Source organism: Symphalangus syndactylus, chromosome 6 (genome assembly GCF_028878055.3).
Source record: "Symphalangus syndactylus isolate Jambi chromosome 6, NHGRI_mSymSyn1-v2.1_pri, whole genome shotgun sequence".
NCBI classification, from domain to species: domain Eukaryota; kingdom Metazoa; phylum Chordata; class Mammalia; order Primates; family Hylobatidae; genus Symphalangus; species Symphalangus syndactylus.
Genome location: NC_072428.2, coordinates 12,863,165 through 12,876,587, shown reverse-complemented (window position 1 = coordinate 12,876,587; position 13,423 = coordinate 12,863,165). Strand labels below are relative to the sequence as shown.

At 48.0% G+C, this 13,423-nt stretch overlaps 1 protein-coding gene across 1 annotated transcript in view; it reads left to right on the top strand.

Moving 5' to 3' along the window:
• Positions 1–306: 306 nt before the first annotated feature.
• Positions 307–13,423, top strand: part of ACCSL (1-aminocyclopropane-1-carboxylate synthase homolog (inactive) like) — a 90,679-nt gene continuing 77,562 nt past the window's right edge. The window contains exon 1 of the mRNA XM_063641844.1: positions 307–385. The gene's annotated coding sequence lies outside the window, so the exon portion shown is untranslated. The remainder of the gene's footprint in view (positions 386–13,423) is intronic.

Here is a 13,423-nt window from a genome sequence, read left to right as displayed (position 1 = left end):
GGGCCCGCCAAGCCCACGCCCACCCAGAACTCCAGCTGGCCCGCAAGCGCCGCGCGCAGCCCTGATTCCCGCTCGCGCCTCTCCCTCCACACCTCCCTGCAAGCTGAGGGCGCCGGCTCTGGCCTTGGCCAGCCCGTAAAGGGGCTCCCACAGTGCAGCAGTGGGTTGAAGGGTTCCTCAAGTGCCACCAAAGTGGGAGCCCAGGCAGAGGAGGCGCCGAGAGCGAGCGAGGGCTGAGGACTGCCAGCACGCTGTCACCTCTCACTATGAGGTAAGTAATATTATTTCCTTATTTCACAGAAGAGGAAACTGAGGCTGAGAGGGAGGAAGTATCTTGCCCAAGGTCCCCCAGGCAACAAGCAATGGAACCAGGATTTGAAACCAGGTCTGCCTGCTCCAGAGCCTGCGTTCTGACCACTGTGCCATATTGCTTCTGACTATGTCATGTGAGTGGGACAGATAAACTATTGAGTATAAAATAGGAAGGATTTTGATAGATCAAGGCTGGAAAGACATAGGAGGGGCCACCCTGAGGATGTCACACAGATGATGGAGTACTAGTTGTGAAGGTCCTGTCCCCCGAATTGTCCTCCCCACTCAGCTCCCTGGGCATCATCTCATTGACCCGAGCTGTCCTCTGCTAGTGAGGCCCTTCCAACTCCTGTGCTGCCTTCCACCAATCCTGCTGCCTCTACTCTCCCTCACTCTGCCAATAGCTCAGGGTCACAGACCTCACCAGTGCTCCCTGACAGTTAGCTCCTGACCACAGGTCCTTGACTTTCACCATTGACCTTCTCTTAGCACTTACAACTGGTACAATTTTATAGTTATTTATTTTATTAGTCATTTTATGTCTGTCTACCCTGGTAGACTCTGAGCTCTGAGAAAACAGCATGTCTACTTTTGTCATCCTTACATCTCCTGGGTCTACCTGACATGCAGTGGGCACTCAATAAATACTTGTCGACTGCATAAGTGACTACAGACCTTCACTTTCTCCTCCATTCCTACATTGTCTTTTCCCAAGAGTCCTGTAAGACAGTGTCCCCAGCTATAAAGAATGAAGGTGCCATTGATGGTTCAGAGAAGGAAAGGGTCTATTTCCAAAATCCCACACCAGGCAAGTGGCAGAGCTAGAACCTAGACCAGTGTTCACACCACCTTGGTGTACTCATGTCCCCCACTGCCCCTCACTCAGTTTTTATTCCCAGCCTTATAGAAATAGCTCTGGGCTTCTGGAAACCCATGAAAGGGGACTAAAAGCGTAAATAGTTCTCAGAAAACTGAGGTATTTGGATTCCTAACACCCGTCTTAAAATGTATGTGATTGAGGTGTTGTTGGTGATTCATGCTGATACCAGGAGTGGCCTCAGAACTCATCTAAAAATGACAGCTATGCTTGGCTGCCCAGTCCTGCAGGTGACCAGAGGAGACCTTTCTGTGAAGACACTCATACCTCCCATGGAAGGCTGGACCTGCCTGTAATAGTATGGTGTCAGGGCTAAACCCAGCAGATTAGGGGGTGTGCTTTAAGGGACAGGTGATTTACAGCTGTCAGGAAAGGAGTTTCTGTATTATGTTTACCAATAAGGCCAAGAACAGGGTGAATGTCAATTAAAACAGAAGATCACTTATAACCCAAGCAATGACCCGGGGTCAGGAACGGGGCACCAGGAGCAAGTTTCTGTGTATCAGAGTCACTGAGAGAGGCTGGGTTTGAGGCCTCACACCTGTAATCCTAGCACTTTGGAAGGCTGAGGCAGGAGGATCACTTGAGTTCAGGAGTTTGAGACCAGCTTGGGCAAGATAGTGAGACTCCATCTCTCTCTTTTTTTTATAAAAAAAAATTTAAAAAGAAAGAATCACTGAGAGAGCTAGTTAAATGCAGATTCTTGGACCCTGCCTCAATAATGCAAAAAGACAACTTCTATGATGAATTTTTATTTTTGGTGAGCATTTATCCATCCAAAGTGATGCTGATGTGCATTGGAGTTTGAGAAACAATGGTTTAAAGGAAAGACTACATAACATGACTCGGAATGAAACACATCTAATGCCAAATAAACAGGTGTGGATACAGGTTTTGTGAAATAATCCAACACTATTTTAGGCAAATAAGTAATTGTTGTGTAATATGTTCTGTGCACAAAATGATTTTGAGTGGTAGTTTTAGTGTGGGTGTTCCATTTATGGATTCCATATGCAAATACATCATGTATTTTTTAAATGCAGATGCTCTGTTCTTTGGTTTTGAGACTATCTATCTATCTATCATCTATCTATCTATCTCCTGGAAAAGAAACCTTAGTGTATGTAATAGTAGTTTGCAAGGTCATACTGCTTAATCAAATACCATCCTCGTCTTCTTACTGGTCTAACCAGTTACTTTGGTCTGCTCTCGACCCTTGTGGTGGGCTAGGGTAGGGTAATTTGATTGCATTGGTATACAAGGGACCTTCCAGACCAGGAAAGAAAGAGAACCATCGAATGAAATGGAAAAGGTGGAAGAGCATAAGATGGTTTCAGTGGGTATTGGGCGAACCATTCTTCAATCTCCACTTAAAGAATGATGATTTGGGGGTAGAGCAGCTTAAGGATAATTCACTCCTCACATTTATCCTGCAATAGGCAATGTTACAGAATTCTGTATTTTTCATTTATTAAATGCAACCCCCAACTCTAAGACTTTTCATCTTAATCTTCCTCCAGTAGATATATAAGATCATTATAACATGAGGAATTTGGAAGAGCCAATGTACTAAGGTATTGAACTGATCCTTACCAGGATGAAAGCTCCTTTCTGGTGAATGTCACTAGCCTGTGATAGACAGAGAGTGAAGGCAGAGATCCTTGTCTCTTTTCTTCACCATGGTGCTCCCAGCACTGAGAACAATGCTTGGCAAATGGTAAGTGTTTAATAAATATTTATGAATGGCTGTCATAAGATTCCACAGGCAGTTAGGAGGAGACCTCAAGATATATACCTTTGAATTTAGAGTGAGAATCACACTGACGGGCTGATTTCTTGTGGTAACCAGCTATATTCATGGACTATGACTGCTGTAATTCACAGTGTTGGCAGGATTGGTTCCTTCTGGAGGCTTTGAGGGAAAATTCACTCCACACCTCTTTCCCAATTTCTGGGGGCTGCTAGCAATCCTTGGCATTCCTTGGCCTGTACACATATCACTCTTTATCTCTACCTTTATCTCCACTGGTCTTCTTTGTCTGTGTCTTCTCTTAAGACATTTGTCATTGGATTTAGGGCCCACCTGGATAATCCAGGATGATCTAATCTTGAGACCTTTAACTTAATTATATTTTCAAAGACCTCTTTTCTAAGTAAGTTCACAGTCACAGGTTGCAGATGGACACACATTTTGCAGGGAGACAGAGGAGCAGTGGCACCATTCAATCCCCAACACCAGCCTCCAAGATGGCCTTAAGGATCCCTGCATGCTGAAATTCAAACCTTTATATAGTCTATTCTCACAGTGGGCAAGGGTTGATCTGTGTGACCAGTAGAATACAGCCAGTTACTATGTAATGAGCAGCTCTATGGAGAGGTCCACGTGGTAGAAATGAAAACCTATGGCCAACAGCCACATGAGTAACCTTGGAAGCAAATCTTCCCACCCCAGACAAGCCTTTAGTTGACTACAGCCATGGCCAACATCTTGATTGCAATCTCATCTGAGACTCTGAGCCAGAATCTCCCAAAAGAGCAGCCCCCAGATTCTTTTTTTTTTTGATACGGAGTCTCGCTCTGTCGCCCAGGCTGGAGTGCACTGGCGCAATCTCGGCTCACTGCAAGCTCCGTCTCCCGGGTTCACGCCATTCTCCTGCCTCAGCCTCTCTGAGTAGCTGGGACTACAGGCGCCCGCCACCACGCCCGGCTAATTTTTTTGTATTTTCAGTAGAGACGGGGTTTCACCTTGGTCTCGATCTCCTGACCTTGTGATCCGCCCGCCTCGGCCTCCCAAAGTGCTGGGATTACAAGCGTGAGCCACCGCGCCCGGCCCTCATGGACACATTATAGTGTCTCATAGGCATGCACTTCTGTAATGTTTGAATATCTTGCATGAGTGAGCAGGTATTACTTTTATAAAAGTAAACATAAATAAGACTGGGTAAATAATCCGTGGGCCAGATCCTTCTGATCCCATCAGGACCAGGACAGAGGTGCCTTGAATGGAAGTGGCCTCTTGAAAGGCCAGTCCTCCCACTGTGTTCAGGCATTCCTAGCCTGTTATTCAGGCTATTGGACATTTTAGCCAGAGTGAGTCAGTTTCTCCATCCTCATGCAAAGGTGGAAACCAGACCCTGGGCTTTGGTGGCCCCATGAACTTGCTGCCTCTCTGAGTGTGGTAGGTAGAATAATGGCTCCCCACTACATCCTAATCCCTGGAACCTGTGAATAATATGTTACGATACATAGCAAGGGGGATTAGGCTGCAGATGGAATTAAGTTTGCTAATCCAGCGACCTTAAATTAAGGAGATTATCTGGGATTATCTGAGTGTCCAATGTAGTCACAAGGGTCTTTAAATGGGGATGAGAGGGTTGAAGAGTGAGAACCAAAGAGATGGCATGGTGAGAAAGACTTAACCACCCATTGCTGGCTTTAAAGATGTTGAGAGGGGCCACAAGCCAAGGAATGCAGGGAGCTTTAGAAGCTGGAAAGGACAAGGAAACAGATTTTCTTCCTAGAGCCTCCAGAAGAAAATGCAACTCAGCTGACACCTTGTTTTTAGCCCAGTAAGACCCATTTCAGACTTCTGACCTCCTTCTGAACTCTAAAATAATAAATTTGTGTCATTTTGAGCCATTAAATTTGTGGTAATTTGTTCTAACAGCAATAGGAAACTAATGTACCAGGCATCCTGCCTAAAGATCCCACCTGGGTTGCCTGAAGACATCTCTCCCTCTGAATCTAATAGTAGCCTCTGGTGGTGGAGTCACACTGACCTGGGTTTGAATCCTGACCTCACCACCTACCAGCTGTGTGACCTTGAGCCAGTTAATCATCTCTCTGAGCCTCAGTTTCCTCATCTGTAAGATGGGACATCATGCTTGTACATCATATAAGTTATGCTTCCTACTTAATGGACAACCAACAAGTGGCACAAGTGTTACCAGATGGGAAGAGTCCTTCCTCCTCTTCTCTCTAGGAAGCTCTTTTTTTTTTTTTTTGAGATGGAGTCTTGCCCTGTTGCCCAGGCTGGAGTGCAGTGGTACAATCTTGGCTCACTGCAACCTCCACCTCCCAGGTTCAAGTGATTCTCCTGCCTCAGCCTCCTGAGTAACTGGGATTACAGTCATCCGCCACCACGCCCAACTAATTTTGTATTTTTAGTAGAGACAGGGATTTCGTCATGTTGGCCAGGCTGGTCTCAAACTCCTGACCTCAAGTGATCCGTCAGCCTTGGCCTCCCAAAGTGCTGGGATTACAGGCATGAGCCACTGTGCCTGGCCTCTAGGAAGCTCTTGCTCAAGCTGATCAAGGCTTTGGGCTACCATTTTGTATAATGTTTTTGAAGGCACTCCTGAAAAGTAATTAAAAGGCAAAAACCCTAACATACTGCAATTTCATAGAGATTGCTACATGTAAGTTTACAAGGATATATAAAAAGTATCACGTAATCAGGAATAGAATTCAGAGATTCTTCTCTGATCCTGGCAAGGTGCAGGCATCAAAGGGCCCAGAAGGCTCCCTCCCTGGCTTACCCACTGTCAGTGTCCCATCTGCACACACCTACAGGTAGGCTTTGTTCCCTCTTGGGCAGGGAGGAAGTATTTCTCCCATCTTCCCATCCCTTTGAGGTGGGAAAACTTGTTTTTCTCTCCCTGCTTGAGACAAGGCTCACTGGGATTGATGGAACATCTCATCCACTTAATGCTTCAAAACCCCAGTGAAATAGAATTTACTGATTCACCTGAGAAGGTGGGTTTTTTTACCAATAAAAGGGAGAGCTGTTCCTCTCCCACTTCTGTGTTCTTCACATTCTCCAGCGTCAACTGGCTGGGTAAGGGGTTTTCATTTTTTAATTACTTGGCTCAACCTTAGCACTGATGGGGAGAGGCTGTGATTGGGGTTTTGTTGGGAAAGCCTTGTGGCACTAATTATTGTTGTTATTGTTCCTGCATAAGGAATGTTTCCAATTGTTTTCCCTTATATCTGGGTAAGGGGCCAGGGAGGTCCCTTCATAAACAGGTTCTGGGAGGATTTTTATGCCTGGCCAAAGTCAAGCTGCTTCTGGTTTCTACTTCATCAAATCCTAATCCACAGCCTGGGTAACATAGCAAGACAAATAATTTTAAAAATTAGCCAGTGGTGGTGGCACATGCCCGTGGTCCCAGCTATTTGTGAGGCTGAGACAGAAGGACTGCTCGAGCCCAGGAGGTCAAGGCTACAGTGAGCTGTGATCGCACCACTGCATTCCAGCCTGGGCAATGCAGCGAGACACTGTCTCAAAAAAGAAAAAAACAAAAACAAAAAACAAAAAACGAATTCAGATCAAAGCTTGATGAGCCATAGTGGCATTTGCATGGAGCCTGGGAGATGAGGCCCCAGTTGTTTGTGGCAGTCCTGGCCTTTTACTACAAGAAAAAGAAGCCACTCGTAGAGACTTTAGACCACCTAAGGTGTCCTTTGTTTGATCTACATATCGAGGTAAAGTGGGCATTTTTCAGAACATTCTCATTTTATGTCCTGAATAGTAAGTCTGTCGTGGCAAGCTGAGACCACCACAACTTGATTCACCTCTTTAAAATTCACATGCTTCGTTTCTAATTATAAAAGAGATATTTGTTCATCTCTACTAAAAATACAAAAATTAGCTGGGTGTGGTGGTGCCTGCCTGTAGTCCCAGCTACTTGAGAGGCTGAGGCAGGAGAATAGCTTGAACCCAGGAGGCGGGGGTTGCATTGGGCTGAGATTGTGCGACTGCGCTTCAGCCTGGGTGACAAGGCAAGACTCTGTCTCAAAAAAAAAAAAAAGGAAAAAAAAGTGGCAACATTTCAAACATTACAGAAATGTGTAACTTAGATGTAAAAATTTTCTGTAATTCTAAGCCTCAGAAATCACCACCACTCCCTGATATATGTTATTTCCAGATTTGTCTATGCAATTCCAAAAATTTACAAGGATATATAAAAAGTATCACTTAATCAGGAATAGAATCTTGCTGTTTATAGAATTGTGCAACTTCTTTTTCTTCTTTATAATAAATCTCAGTCTTCCTTTCTTGGCATACATGTAAATCTCTCATTCTTTCTGATAGCTGCCTAGAATTCTGTTGTTTGAATATACCATAGTTTATTTAATCCCCTATTGACCATCATTTGTGTTGTTGTAAATTTTCTTAGCACAATATTGTGATGAATATTTTTGCACCTAAACCCAAAAAATGTGGGATTTCTGTAGATGTTCTTGTGAGTGATCTGTGAATTTGAATGAGCACTACCACATTGTTCTGTAGAAACACTGGAGCAATTTACGTTTTCATCATCAGCTGCCTATTTTTGCTGCACTCTTATTATCACAGGATCTTTTCAATCTTTAAAAATCATTGCCAATTGAACAATGTTTACATAATCGAATTATTGTGGTTTTCTTAGCATTTCTTTACTAGTGGAGTTGGCTTAAACATCCTTTAATATGTTTATTGGGTGCTTTCACTATTCTGTGAATTACCTATTCATATTCTTTGCTGCTATACTACAAGGTAGTTTTGTCTTTTTCTTAATAATTTCCAAGAGTTCTTCGTATTTAGTAATGATAATGCTTTGCTTATCATTTGCTCTAAATATTGTCCCTCCAATTTGTGGTTTGTCATTTGGCTCTGTTTTACGGCCATCTATCTACCGAAAAGCTAGTAGCTTTTCAGTGTGTACCAAGTACCAGGTACCGTGAAAATTGCTTTACGTGAATTATCTCTGAAAGGGGCCGGGCGGAGACCAGACTACACCGGTCGCGGTCAAGAGATCTTGATTGGAGGTATCGAGCGGCACAACGCAAGGAGAAGGAAGAGAAGAGAGAGAGGGCTGCTGGTGTGCTGGGTTTTATATCCCTTGGGCCTACGTGGATTGCGCTAGGGGCGGGCCCAAGGGAAGGCGGGAGATGCTTCTTTCTGATTGGCCCTCCTTTGGCGAGTTCAGACAGTGCCCGGTCAAGGAGGGGAGAAGAACCCGGAACCGGCCCCATCTTAAGGTACGGCGCCATTAAAGGTAACCCATGTTACCTAACATTCCTCCCTTTTTGTTTTCTTAAATGGGGGAAAATAGGCGTCGTGGTTCATCTGGCTGCTTCCTGCTGAGTGGGGGCGCTGTGGGGAGGGGGCACAGGGAGAACTGTCAGGGTTGTGCATGGGTACAGTATGAGTATGAGGCCAAGCAATAGGGCGCTAGACATGAAGACTTCGTTAGACGTGAGGTCCATGAATGTTCCTTGTCCTCCAGTGCCATGAGCCAGTTGAGGGGCAGGGATGGGTTGGCAATGAGCCAGCTGTCTGAGCGAAGGGTGTTTAAGAATTGGTAGAATCGGCTTGCTGTAGCCATCTGGGGTACTAGGGGTAGAGTTTGGTCTGCCCGAAGAGAAAAGAAGATGGTAGTTAATTTAGGGTGTGAGGGCAGGCCTACCCCCTCCCCCGCCCCAATCCTGGGTATCTGTTGCTGGTCATTGGCCGTTTAAGAGGTCAGCAGGGTGTGAGACTGTCTCTGGAGTCTGCCGTGTCTTCACAAGTCTCTAGGAGCTGGTAGTTTCTGAGAAGCTGGTTAAAGGTTTGGTTAGAGATGGACTCAGTTTTGAGGGAACGGGAAATAGTTACGGTTTGAGTTGGATATGCCCAGGCATTGCTGGGCTATATGCCTCCTGTAACTGACTGGCCCCAGACCGGGTCGGCGGGGTTGTCGATATGTATGGCTCGGGAGGAGGCGTTGTTTTTAGTGGTATAATATAGGAAGGGGGTGTGTTTGTTGATGTGGGAGCCAGACGGCGAAGTGGAACATGTGGAAGACAGGGTCCCAGCCGTTTTCTATCATAGTGAGAATAGGGCTGGGAAGAGGGCCCGCCGGCGGAGGAAAGTGTAAAGATGTGAGAGGCGGAAAGCCAGAGAAGGGGACTTAGGAGACGCATGAGAGCGGGGCGTAAGCAGTTTGGTTCTTCGTGTGGTCCGGGTTGGTAGCCGGTTTCAACCGGTTGAGCGGCGACTGGAAGATGAGGTGGAGGGTGGCGGTATGGCGGGGGTTCGTCGGCCGGATCAAAGTCGGGAGCGGAAGAAGAGGTTGGTAGCTTGAGAGCGATAAGGTGTTGCGGCTTGCAAGGGAGGCAGAGGTTGGGTTTGTCCCGTAGAAGAAAGAAGCCATGAACGTAGGGGATCTCTGCCCATTTTCCTGTTCGCTCACAATAGTTGTAGGGATCCCGGAGAAAGTTGGGATCAAAGGACCCGTAAGTGGGCCATCTGTTTTGGTTGTCTAGGGGGTAGGTGGGCCAGTTTTGAGTGCACAATTTAATGAGGCATTTAGGTTTGAGATCAGCAGCCAAACCAAGGGCTGATAAGTTATTTAAAAGGCATTGTAAGGGAGAGTCGGCCGGCAGGGATGCAGAGGCTCCCGTTATGAGAAGAGGGGGTTTACGGAAATATATGGCAAGGGCTGGGCAAGGCATCCCCTACCAGCCGATGACCATGCTGTGAGTCAGACCCTTCGAGTCGGTCATCACCGAAACCAAAGGACTGAGGGCCTCTAGGAGGCCGAGGGCCGTGGGCCACCAGGTACCAGGATTTTCAGAGCGAGAAAGGGGAAGGGGCCTAGGCCTGGCGAGTGAGGAGGAAAAGGAGGGACCCCTGCTCCCTGGAGGCTGAGTCCGAAATAGGATTTACGGCAGCCGTGTGGGCGGCTGAGGCGGGAGCCGGTTGACTGGTGTCGGACACCGGAAGGGGAGACTTACCGAGATGAGGCCGGTGTTGGGCGTAGAGGTCGGCGAACAGGAACATGAGTGAAGACCAGCCGGGGTCTGGACTGAGCCCGAAAGGGATCGGGGTCCCACCGAGGGGGGTGGGGAGTCCTGATCCGAGTCACGGCACCAATGAAAGGGGCTGGGCGGAGACCAAACTACACCGGTCACGGTCAAGAGATCTTTTTTTTTTTTTTTTTTTTTTTGAGATGGAGTCTTGCTCTGTCCCCTAGGCTGGAGTGCAGTGGCACGATCTCGGCTCACTGCAACCTCTGCCTCCCGGGTTCACGCCATTCTCCTGCCTCAGCCTCTCCAAGTAGCTGGGACTACAGGCGCCTGCCACCACGCCCGGCTAATTTTTTTTTTGTATTTTTAGTAGAGACGGGGTTTCACCATGGTCTCGATCTCCTGACCTCGTGATCCGCCCGCCTCGGCCTCCCAAAGTGCTGGGATTACAAGCTTGAGCCACCGCGCCCAGCCTAAGAGATCTTTATTGGAGGTATCGAGCAGAGAAGAGAGAGAGGGCTGCTGGTGTGCTGCTGGGTTTTATATCCCTTGGGCCTACGTGGATTGGGCTAGGGGCGGGCCCAAGGGAAGGCAGGAGATGCTTCTTTCTGATTGGCCCTTCTTTGGCGGGTTCAGCCAGTGCCCAGTCAAGGAGGGGAGAAGAACCCGGAACCAGCCCCATCTTAAGGTACGGTGCCATTTAAGGTACCCCATGTTACCTAACAATCTCATTCAATCCTTACCTCCAACTATGGGGTAAGCACTATTATCATCATCATCATTTAACAGGCAAAGAAAGTGAGGCTCAGAAGCGTAAGTCACCTGGATAGTAGAGGGGGAAGCCAGGATTTGAGCACAGGCATCACTGCATGGTCCCTCAAAGAACATCATAGATGATTGTTTTAAGTAGCCCCAGAAGTAAACCCGAAAGAAGGATTTGAATGCAGTTTATTTGGGATGTGATCTCAGGGAGCAGTAAGGGGATGCGGAAACAAGATGGGGCAGGAAAACAAACAAACAAACAAACAAAAACCAGTACAGATTGCATTAACGAGTGCGCCACTGATGTGGGCAGGTGGACTCTATCCGCCTGGGGACCTCTGGGAGCTTCAGTAGCTCATGCCTCCACGTAGCCTACATGAGGGGCAGCCCACAGGGGCATTCTTCTAGCAAGTCCTGGTAACATGGTTGAGATCAGCTCCTAGAGGGCACAACTCCCTGGCACTTCTGACTTCCCTGGACACTGGGGCTTTCCTAGCAGTCAGAGAAGGCCCCAGGCAGAGAGAAGTGATGCTTACAGCAAGAGGCACAATTCGGGGTATATGGATATGGGAGGGACACAGACAGGATTTACTCCCACAGCCAAGTTTATCTTTTAAAAAAAGGGTGGGGGATATTTTTGATCAATGTCAATATGTTAAAGAAAAACACTTTTCTCCTAATGCAGCACTACATATGTCCATTCTAATTATGGCCACTCCTCCTTCCTCCCAGCTGGCAGTCCATGGGTGTTGGATGGGAAGGAATTTGTCTTCCTTTGCTCTTCCTCTGGGAAGTTTGCCTTGGGAGGCCCAGGAGGCCACCTGGGAAGTGAAGCTCTAGGGACCCTTTGCTCAGAAGCCTCCTCTGGGCTGTCTTGGCGGAATACCCAGCCGGGAAGGGTGTGGCCATGGTGCCGGTGCCTCAAGCCAGCTTCGGTCAAGGTTTCCAGGGAGATGAGCTGGTGTTCCTGTGCTCTGCTCCTCTCTCCCTGCCCAGGGCAACTTCACAGACTCCTTTTCTCTTTCCACCTCACTTCAAAACATTCTCCCCACAAAGGAGCTGAAAGCTCAGAGGGTATCACCTTGAGTCCTGGTCTGTTTATGACTTTGAAGGAGTTGAGTAGCTAGAGTCTGTTTGCTGAGAAAGCTTTAGTAAACTTTGGCGACAAAACTCCCTGGGGCAGAGGGGGAGCTGTTGGTGGGTTCTTGGGTGACAGAGCCCAAGCCTCACCCAGGCTAACTGCAGCCTGGGAGCTGTGGAAGGTGGCCCTGGCTCAGCCGGCTCATCCTGCCCTTCCTCTCCCTCAGAGGCGGTCCCAGAACCACCTTTCTGTCCTACCTCTCCCACCCCAAGGCCCTCTTTTTTTTTTGAGATAGAGTCTCACTCTGTCTCCCAGGCTGGAGTGCCGTGGCGCCATCTCAGCTCACTGCAACCTCCACCTCCCTGGTTCAAACGATTCTCGTGCCTCAGCCTCTTGAGTACCTGGGATTACAGGCACACGGCACCACGCCCGGCTAATTTTTGTATTTTTAGTAGAGACAGGGTTTCACCATGTTGGCCAGGCTGGTCTTGAACTCCAGACCTCAAATGATCAGCCCGCCTCAGCCTCCCAAAGTGGCAAGGCCCTCTTGACCACTCCCTGTTTCTAACCTTTTCTCACATAACACGTCCCCACTTTACTGCTTTCTTTATTGATGCGTGTGAACCGCCCACATGGGGAGGCAGGTGCGGATGGGTCTGCTGAGCACATGGCCGAGTCCCTGGCACTCTGACCTGGACCTGCCTCACAGGAGCTGGACCCTCTAACAGGAGCCTGGGAGTCAGGGGTCCAGGGCTCTGGTCCCGACTCAGCCATGGAATTGCTGAAGTATCTGGAAGTCATTCCTCCTGTGGAGGTTCAGGTCCCCAGAAGCGAATCTGAGGAGGAGAATTGTGTGCAGAGCCAGAATTCGGGAGTGCTCTTGGGATTCACACGGTGGGAGAAGAGAGGAGGCAGGAGTGGTCAGAGGAGCGGTGGGCTGCGGTACAGCCGGCCTCTGCCCAGGTCACTCTGAGGCTGGGGTGGCCTCGAATCGCTGTCGCAAGGGCAGGCCTCCAGCCCCTAGTCAGTCAGCCCTGGGTGCAGGTACCTAGGAAGGGGCGCAAGACAGACGAGGAGCAGCTCTCTCTGTCTGGGGCACCCCTAAGGGTTGGGGAAGAAGTGACAAGGCACATGGCAAACAGGAAAAGAGAAATACAAATAGTAGATGATTATCATGATCATTGTCACCATTATTAATATCCATCCGCCTTCTCAACCTTTCCCTTTGGATGTCTAAAGGCATCTCAGGCTGGGTGCGGTGGCTCATGCCTGTACTTTGGGCGGGCGGATCACCTGAGGTCAAGAGTTCGGGACCAGCCTGGCCAACATGATGAAACCTCATCTCTACTAAAAATACAGCCTTGAGGGGATCTGAGTGAGCATCGCAGAGCCCACTCACAGCCTTGCGTGCCCTATTTTGGCCCATCCCCCATTGGAGGTGATTGTGTCTCTCCAGCAAGCTCTCAAGGAACTTGAGAGAGCAAATAGGATAAGAGCATAGGTAAAAGGGTTTTAGAGTAAAGGTGCTCCAGGAAACACCTGATTACTCAGAATTAATTAGAGAAAAACAGGAGACCAAGTTTGAATTAGAGAATATTCTTAAGGAAAAAGAATTATTC